This window comes from Chrysochloris asiatica, unplaced genomic scaffold (assembly GCF_000296735.1).
Source record: "Chrysochloris asiatica unplaced genomic scaffold, ChrAsi1.0 scaffold00170, whole genome shotgun sequence".
Lineage (NCBI taxonomy): Eukaryota > Metazoa > Chordata > Mammalia > Afrosoricida > Chrysochloridae > Chrysochloris > Chrysochloris asiatica.
Genome location: NW_006408688.1, coordinates 1,543,365 through 1,553,949, shown reverse-complemented (window position 1 = coordinate 1,553,949; position 10,585 = coordinate 1,543,365).

Here is a 10,585-nt window from a genome sequence, read left to right as displayed (position 1 = left end):
CTGCCATCTTAAATATGGCAAGCCTATTTTACAATACTATTCTTGGGCTAAATTTTGGTGTATGTCTAATAATATTGGTTTGAAGCCATTCCTATTAAGATTTCGCTTTAGGACTTCTATGTAGATCTTTGCTCATTAAGCAGGTCGCTCCGCTATTTCATCTAGCAGGCAGTTGGCATTCTTGGGTAGACCTGAATTTGTCATAAATGTCTCACTGAAGTTAGTTATGTTAAGAATTCTGATAACTTAATTGCAAAATACTTACTTGGAAGGACTAACTCTACAGAGAAATTCCCTTTCTGCATGGAAATGGGTTGAATTTTAAATCCTATGAAGACAGCTACATATAAGGTGAAAGATGGAGAATGAAAAAATAGGAAAAGTCGCAAAGAGGGCTTATTTTTGTCAGATATGGTTCAAGACTTATCCAATTAAATGCTTCACATTTTACTAGCTTGCTAAAATATTCCATAGGTAACAGTGTTCCTAGTTCCCTTTTTACTGGAAAGCTGAATTAGTTTGTATTCTGAAATTTCTAATTAGCTGGAGATTTTAGGAAAGGAAAGCAGATTTTAACAACCCAAGGGAAGCCAGGACTAAAGGACTGATGAATGAGCACAAATCTCAAGAGCACATCCAAACAGTTTCAATGTTCCTGGATGCCCTTCGGGTCTTGTTTGACAATCCTAGTAACACATGTCATTTTCTATTATGCCCACTGATATAGAAACAGCACCAAATTCTAGTCTTTTTGCATTGTCAAGTGAAAATACAGTGTCTGTTGCTGAAAAGGGGGGCTTAGTATTTAGCTAAGGCAGGTCACATGAGAGAGAGAAGGAAGAGGTAAGTAAAAGAAACAGTGAAGAACTAGAACAAAATGACATTTCAGAAGATAATAATAAAAAAAATAATAATTTAAAGTATATTTATAGTCATCTGTAACAGTTTTAATGTATGTCCAGACATCTCCAATTTCGGGCACTTGAAAATCGAGCAGTTTAAAAAATTGTTCTGTGTTTCAGCAGAGCAAGGATGCAGTAATTTTATAGAAAGACCTTCCAATAAACTTCTCCTCTATTTGAAAACAAAAGTTGAAAAATTATTATTACTGACAGTAGTAGATGTGGATATGTCATACTTATGAAGATGATGGAGGAAATGGTGTAAAACAAAATAGGTAGTAGGAGAATACAGTGTCAGAACTGGAGTTGGATTATACAGTAAGAAGGTCAGCACAAAGTTGCTTGTGCTTACTTACTAATCTGTAGTGAACAATTTCACTTGGGTTTCACTACATCCTTGATGTGATAAAAACCATGTAAAACTGTTCACCACAGAATAGTAAGAAATTACAAGTTTACTGGATCCTCTATCCCTGTTCAGGATTTTAAATTTGAAAACAGGCTTTTAATTCTACCTATTAGATTAGTTGACAGTGGTCAGAACACATACACAGGAAATGAGGAGTGTACAAGGAAAACTCTGGCCAGTCTAAGCTTTCTTCACCATTGCAGTGACGCGCTAGGTCATTTTAATTGGTTGTACCATCTTCTTGTTTGATTTTTTATTATTAAGCTACTTAAAAACTCATTTTTTTTCTTATGTATGAGGCAAAGTAAAAATTATCTGCACTCTGGTTATATTAAAATGTCCATCTACATCCATGTCTGAAGAGATCATTGAGTGTGCACATGACATTATTCTGTTGAGTAGAAGAGTGCAAGTGGATTATGTGGCAAATCAGCCCTGGATCTGCCTATGAATTAATCCAGGACAGAATTTGGGTTGAGAAAAGTTTGTTTGACATAGGTAATGAAAAAAACTCACAGAAGAATATAAACAGAAGCGTTTCGACATCTGCAAATGATACTTGAACCTATACTCATAGGCAAAAGTGTCTTTTAAAAAATCATTACTGGTGATGAAATATGGATTCATCACTACAAACCTAAGAGTAAAAGACAGAGTATGGAATAGTAACATCCTCAACCGCCAACCTAGAAAAAGTTCGAAAGTCAAACATCAGCTGAAAAATTGATGTTTACACTTTTCTGGGATTCTCTAGAGGCAGTATTGGAACACTATCAGAAAAAAATTTTTCAACAATCAACAATGCTCGTTACAGTAAGATGCTCACTGAAGAGTTGTAGCCTAATTGGAAATGCATAGGACTGCTATCCAAGGGCATTATAATCTTACATGACAATGCATGTCCACACACCTCTGCTCATACTGTTGGCCCTCTGGAAAAACTTCATTTTGGGGTGTTAAAGCATCCTCCCCATAGTCCTGATCTTATACCAGCTGGACTTTTACCTATTTGGTCCTCTGAAAACATCCCTTTGAGGTTGAAGATTCATCTCTGAAGTGAAGACAGTGGTGCATTTGTGGCTTGCAGTTTAGCCTGAAACATTTTAAAATGAGGGAATATGAAAGCTTGTTGACAGATGGACAAAGTATATTAGAAAGCCAGGAGATTATGTTGAAAAGTTATGTGTTTGTCTTTTCTAGCAGTAGATTCAAATAAATTCTACAGAGTTTGAATAATTTTTGACTCACTCTCATATTTGATGATGAATGTAAAAAAATAGTAACTACTTCTTAAGAGAAAGGTGTTTCCTGTGACTTCTGCAACTTCTTAAGCTACTTAATGCTCCATTTAGTAGCTCTAGCCCAGGGGTTCTTAATACCAGATGAATATTACAATCACATGGGTACTTATAAAACAAACAAACCAAAACACTGCTGCCAATCTGCCAATGCTCAATGCCAAAGATACTTCTTTGATCAGTTTGGTGTGTAGTCAAGAATTAGTGTTTTAAACACAAGCAAGACAAGTCTAAAGCACAGTCAGGACAGAGATCTATGCACCTAGCCAATGTTTCTTAAAATATGGCAAGGTGGGTCAGCTTCTCTGGAACACCTGGAATCCTCATTAAAATGTAGAGAACTGTATCCCACCATCACCTACTGAGAAATAATCTGGGGTTGGGTGCTAGAAATAATGATTCAAAATAAACTTACCCATAATTCTTTGAGAGACAACCTCTGCTATAATGTCTATAAACTGGAACAACTGTTTTGCAACACATTTACTAGTTGGATAGCTTACACACACACACAAACACAAGTGTAAGTAAAAACATTTTGCTTCTAGTGGTCAGTATTACACAGGTTTGTTGCAAACAAATGTGTTTAAACATGTATCTGATAAGTGGATGGTTAGAGAGAGTTTTATCAGTAATGCACTTGTCTTAGTCTCATTAGGGTACCTTAAAAAAAAAAAAAAAGTTCCAATTAAAACTAGCTTCTGAAGGGATCTGCTGGGCCAGGTCAATTCAAGTCAGAGTGGCCAGCTCAGGAAGGTTATGGTGACTTAAAAAGCAAATGTGTAATCTTGACAGATTTTCTTCGAGGAAACAGGATGATAATGTGGGCTTACTATGAAGAAGTTTTAAGAAATGGAAAATTGCATTGGTGAGAAAAAGATCAGGAAAGTTGCAACCATGGATTTTTTTCATCATGACAATGCAAATACTCATTGAGAGCAGCAACAGCTGACCTATGAGGATTTCATTGGATAACCTTACTCCATCCACCCTACATCCACCTCAATCCTTCAGACTTTTTGCTCCTGAAACAAAGAACATTGAAATAAAAGAAACATGATTTGAGTTCCCTGAGGATGTCAAAACTTTGGCATAGTATAAATCAAAGCTTGAAGAATTTTTCAAGGAAGGGTTAGAGATGGAAGCACTGCCTTTAGAAGTATGTTGATGTAGATGCAGGGTATATTTAGTAAAATAGCTTCACATTTTTATATTTTGGGGGTTTTTAGCAATGCCTTTGGACTTATTATGGGATTATGGATGCAGCACTGGAGAAAATTAAAACAACTCCAGGAGAACCAAAATATGACTTTGAACTCATCACACCTGAATTTAGAGACCATCTCAAGAACAGATTTCATGCATTATACTCTGGCAGCGTAGTGGTTATGTATCGGGCTGCGAACCGCAAGATCAGCAGTTCGAAACTACCAACTGCTCCACGGGAGAAAGATGACCCTTTCTGCTCCCGTAAAGATTTACAGCCTCAGAAACCCTGTACAGGGTCGCTATGAGTCGGAACTGACTCCACAGCACATGATAACAACAACAACACTAATGATTAAAGAGCAGGGGAGTTGTGGGATTACATCAAAACAATCATATAGGTATAAGAAGAAAGCAAAAGGTAATTAAAAGAGAGGACACGAAAATAAAAATATTAAGACCGAAATGGATGTCAGAAAAAAATCTGAAATTTGCTATCCACCACAAAGATGCTAAAGTGAATTGAAGAAATTATGTAAAAAAGCTGAACATAAAATTTCAAAAGGCAGATTGAGAAGACAACGTCAAGTATTATAATGAAATGTACAAAGGTCGAAAGTTAGAAAAGCAAAAGTGAAGAACATACTTACTATTTCTCAAGCTAAAGAACTGAAGAAAACATTCAAGCCTTGTTTTGCAATATTAAAGGATTCTCGGGAAAAACTGATATGATGCAGAAAGTCTCAAAAGGAGATGGATAGATATATAGAGTCACTATATAAAAAGAAACAGTCTATGCCCAGTCTTTTCAAGAGGCAGCATATGCTCAAGAACCAATGGTACTAAAGGAAGAATGCACTGAAGACATTAGGGGAAAACAAGGCACCAGGAATTGATGGGATGCAAACTGAAATCTTTCAACAAACTGTTGTGGCACTGGAAGTTCCTACTCATCTATGACAAGAAATTTGCAAGACAGCTGCTTGGTCAACAAATTAGAAGAGATCCATATATGTGCCCATTCCAAAGAAAGGTGACCAAACACAATGCAGAAATTGTTGATATCACATTCAAGAAAAAGTTTGTTTGAAGACAATTAAAAACAATAGTACCAAACAAATAGACAGTTGCAATAGTACCAAAACAGGGAACTACCAGAGGTTCAAGGCAGATTCAGATGAGGACATGGAACAAGAGATATCATTGCTGACGTTGTATGGATCTTGGCTGAAAGCAGAGAATTGCAGAAATATCTTTACTTGTGTTTTATTGATTATGCAAATTCTTTCGACTGTGTGGACCAAGATCAACTATGAATAACACTGTGAAGTATAGGTATTCCAGAACGCTTCATTATGTTCATGAGGCACCTATACATAGACCAAGAGGAACTCGTTCAAACAGAACGAGGGGATATTGAATGGTTTGATATCAGGAAAGGTGTGCCAGTGTTGTATTCTCTCACTGTATGCTGAGCAAAGAATCCAAGAAACTGGATTATATCGAGAAGAACATGGCATCAGGATAGGAGAAAGGCTCCTTAACAACCTACAATATGTAGATGATACAACCTTACTTGCTGAAAGTGACGAGGACTTGAAATATGTACTGATAAAGATCAAAGACTACAGTATGTGTTGCACTTCAATATACAGAAAATGAAGATCCTCACAACTAGACCAATAAATAGCATCATGATAGAGAGAAGATTGAAGTTGTAAAGGATTGCATTTTGCTTGGAACACAGTCAACACTCATGGAGATCAAATGATGTATTGCCTTTGGCAGATCTGCTGTACAAGACCTCTTTAAACTACTCAAAAGCAAAGATATGAGTTTGAGGAATAAAGTGAACCTGACCTGCACCATGGTATTTTCAATGGCCTCACATAAATGTGAAAGTTGGACAATGAATAAGGAAAACCGTAGAAGAATTTATGCATTTTAGCTATGGTGTTGGAGAAGAATATTAAAATTACCATGGACTGCCAGAAGAACAAACAAATATGTGAAAATAAATAGAGCCAGAGTGCTCCTTGAGAGCCAGGATGGCCAGACTTTGTCTAACATACTTCAGACACGTTATCAGGAGGGACCAAACCCTGGAAGGTGATATCATGCTTGGTAAAGTAGAAGATAAACAAAAAAGAGGGAGACCCTTCCTCCCCCGCCAAGGATATGGACTAACACAGTGGCAACAGCAATAAGGCTCAGATGTAATTACAATTGTGAGGTTAAGACACAGGACCTGGCAGTGTTTCGTTCTGTTGTGCATGGGGTCACTGTCAGACAGACTTGATGGCACGTAACAATGGTAACAAATGATTTTTTTAGCAATGCTTTTTGACATAGCCTTGTATATTTGCATATGCACAAATATATATGTTGTTGTTAAGTGTCATTGAGTCGGTTTTGACCCATAGCAACACTGTATAGGGTTTCGAGGAGCAGCTGGTAAGCTTGAACCACCGACCTTGCAGTTCAAATCAACTTTGTAGTCCAGCACATTAACTCACAGTGTCACACATATATATGTAGTGCCATGTAAATGTGAGTAAATCCTCTAAATATGTTTTTACTATGGACTGAAAAACGTTTCCTTTTTCACCTTCATGTTCATTTCAGAGATGAGTATCTATGACTTGTATGTGGGCCAGACTCAAATGGGTGGCTCTATAGAACCAAGTTCTTATGCTCTGTAAACCATCATTTGAAGAACAAACAAACAAAAACAGAGACACTGAAAAACATATTTTGAGTACTGCTTATGAGGCATGATTACATGTATTTTATAGCCCCATTGTTATTGAAAACTGTTCTTAAAACCCAGGAAAAGCTGGCAGTCTATCGAATGCAGAAAACCTATTAAAAAGCAATCTGAAATGAATTTCAGGTGAAATCACTTTTACCGAAGTGCAGATCATTTCATTTATTCTAAAGACATATAATTAGAGAAGGGACTGGATTTTTTTTTTCCCCTTCCTTTTTTTATAATAAAGCACAAATACATACTTCTTTAACACCAAAGTGTGTTAGGTTTGAAAAAAATCTATGTCAGAAATGAGAATAATTTTTCCCCTTTTTGCATGGACATCTGCAGTGTATTCGCAGAATTTTTAAAATAGGTTCTCAAGTGAAAACAGAAACATAATAACATAACAAAGGAGGTACTATTTATCTTGGCCTTATCTGAACATGTCATAGAATTAAGACAGTGATGAATTATACATTACTGTACAAAATTTTATTATCAGAGGCAAAATTCAAATTTGTTCTGCTTAAAATACAGAAGACAAATTATCTCACTTAAAAAAATCCATTTTTGTTAGTGTTTGGTTAGATTGAAATAAAAGTTTCATGTTGAATACATACTGATTCAATTTTTACTGAATAATTTTAGTGGTATACCATAGAAAACATTTGTCTGGTAAATGAACACAAAATTATTTATTTGGTAAATGCTTTAGTAACTTGCATTACTAAAAGGACAGTTCCTTTTTCATTCCTAAATTCTAAAGTAGAAGAAAAACAAGTGCTTTCATTAGACACATTGAAGTAAGTCTATCTATTTGAGGAATGGTTTTAAGAAAATAAACTTTGTCACTGAGGAAATTCAAGTTCATTAGTAGTAGCCCATAAGCTCTTTTAAAAAGATTATCTGATTAATTGAATAGTGTCCAGAAAGCTAATTATGAAAGCCCAAAGGTAAAATACCCTTTCTTGCTTTAAATAACAATGCACAAACTTTAACTCTGATCTAGCTTTGTAGTCTTAATCTGTTTTCAAATATTATCAAAATGTAAAGGGACTAAAATATAGCAAGGAAAATGGCAAATATATTCATTTATGGCACTGTACAAGAAACATTTAAAAAGATAATATGAGATTGCTATAATACAACATTTTAAAGAGAAATTCATTTGAAAAATGTTTCATACTTGAGAAGTGACAGATAATAAACCTGTTTTAAATGAAATTGAGTAACAACTATTAATAATGAATGTTCTCATCCAGTAGGTCATAAACTATGTGAAGGTGGGAACAAGATTTGTGTATGTGAATAAGCACAATCCTGTGAACCGAGTAGAGGTTAAGAGGTTGACTACAGATGATTAATTTAGAAAATAAATGCATGCACACTCAAGGCAGATGCTTTTAACTCCACTGTAGTATTTGCTACCAAATGTTTTCCTCTTTCATTTACTTACCTAACAATAAAAATGTGTAAGATTAGAAGCAAATTGACCTGTACAGAGTCAGGTCAAATCAGTTATCTTGGACTGCAGGTATACACAGCAGGCCATTGAAATTGTAACTTAAGCAGCTGTGGTCCATCTACAATTCCAAGCTGAAAGAAAGAAAGACTTCTCTGATCTTTGTGAAGTAAAAGGAAAGTTCTGGTTAGATTAATAGGTCTCCTTCTCAGGCAGAGGCAGAGGTTTAACCTTATCTTTGTGATCCACTGGTGAAAAGCTTTGCAATTCATCCTCCCTTTTCACTTAGTTTTATGTGGTTTATTGGCTGGAGTATATGTTAATTACATGTAATGACTTAAAATCACTATATTGTTGTTGTTGTTGTTAAGTGCTGTCAAGTCCATCCAACTCATAGTGACCCTATGTAGGATTTCTGAGGTGTGGTTGGTGAGCTTAAACCACTGACCTTTCGGTTCATACCGACCTTGCAGTCCAACACATTAACCCACAGCACCACCCAGGATTCCATTTATGATAAAAGACAATTTGATGAAATTTTTGTAGGATGCATGAAGTAACCTTGCCAAGAAATGAGTGTTAAACTAGAATGCATTAATGGAACACTTATTCCAAATGAGCCAATAACAGTGAGAAAGTGAGCAATGTATATTTCTATTCAATTCTGTCCAGTTGTCTATGTGGATAAATAATCACCATTTCCATACAATTCAAGAGGCAAATTATAGTAAATTGAGCCCCAAATGCTTGAGTTTGAGTTTTCTAAGTTTTGATTCCCAGATAATTAGTTACAAAAACTTGAAATAATAGTATGACAACTCTTAGCTTCAGTCTCCTATCAGTAAAATAGAATTAATGACATTACACAGGGTTATTAAATAAGATAACATGAGGATGAGTAAAAAATTACCCACATTTCACTTATATTAAAATGCCTGTCCATGTCCATGGCTGATAACATTGAGCATGCACATGAAATGATTCTGTCCAATAGACAAGGACAATGGATTGTGGGATAAATCATTTGCAAATCAGTTCTGGCTCTGCCTATGGAATAATCCATGACAGATGTGGGTTTTGAAAAGTTTGTGCAAGATGGGTACCGAAACAACTAAACAGGAGAACTGTATAAACAGAAGCATTTGTACATCTGCAAACAAAATTTGGACCAATAGTGAAAAGAAACTAAAACTTTCTTTAAAAGAATTGTTATGGGTAACAAGACATGGGTAACAGCAGTGTATGGAATGGAAACATCCTCAATCGCCAACCAAGAAAAAGGTCAAAAGTCGACCATCAACTGGAAAATTAATGTGTAGAGTTTTCTGGGATTCTCAAGGGCCAGTATTGGGATACTACCAGAAAAAAAGGCTCAATAATCAACCATGCTTATTACAGTGAGATGCACACTGAAGACCTGATGCCTAAATTTGGGATTAAATGCAGAGGACTGCTGTCACAATGGCATTGTGCTGTTGCATGACAGTGCATGTCCACACATCGCTGCCCACATGTTAACAGTGTAAAACCTTTGCTTTGAGGTGTTAAAGTATCCTCACTATAATCCTGGTCTTGCACCACTGGAGTTTCATCTCTTTGGTCCACCTAAAGTAGCCCTTCGAGGATGAAGAGTCACTTCTGAGGAAAAAATGAAGACAGCAGTGCATTTGTGGCTTGCAGCTAACACTAAAACATTTTTAAGTAAGGGAATATGAAAGCTGGTTGACAGATGGACAAAGTGTATTGAAAAGCAAGGAGATTATGTGAAAATCTGATGTATTTGTTTTTCCTAAAAGTTGACTAAATTCTGCAGCCAGAGTGTGGATAATTTTTGACTCACAGTCATATTGATAAATTGCCTAGAAATAAGACACAATCAGTACATTTCTGTGTTTTCCCTACATTCAAATTCAATTATGATATGGTGTAAAAATTTTTAATTTGAAACAAAATGGAGGATTCAATTTTTCCCCCCATAGTGCATTCGGATATAGACTTAAAAAGAAATCCACAATAAAAACAAACCCACTGGTGATTCTGACTCACAGTGACCCCATAGGATTGAGTAGAACTGCCCCACAGTGGTTTCAACGCTATTAATATTCACTGAAGCAGGCTGCCACTGCTTTCCTTTAGGGAGTTACTGGTGAATTAATGCTGCCACCCTATGGGTTCGCAGTCAAGCGCTTCAACCAGTGCATCACCAGGGAAAATATAATCATTTCCAAAGTACTGTCCTTAAAGTATGAAATACTTAAAATCAAACGCCTTCAAGTCTCTGCTCTCAACATTTTGGCAAAATAACATTACTTAATCTGAGCTTGTGGCGCCATATGATAAGCACTCGACCTCAAGTGCGTATGCTTAACTGCAAGGTCAGCAGTTCAAACTCACCAGCCACTCCTTAAAAACCCTATACAGGGATACTATGAGTCAGAACTGACTCAAAAGCACTTAAGACCACCACCCTGAGTTCATTTATTTATCCTGTAATTATTTATTATATATCTGCTATTACTGGGGAGTCCTGGTGTGGCACTGTGGGTTAATGTGCCA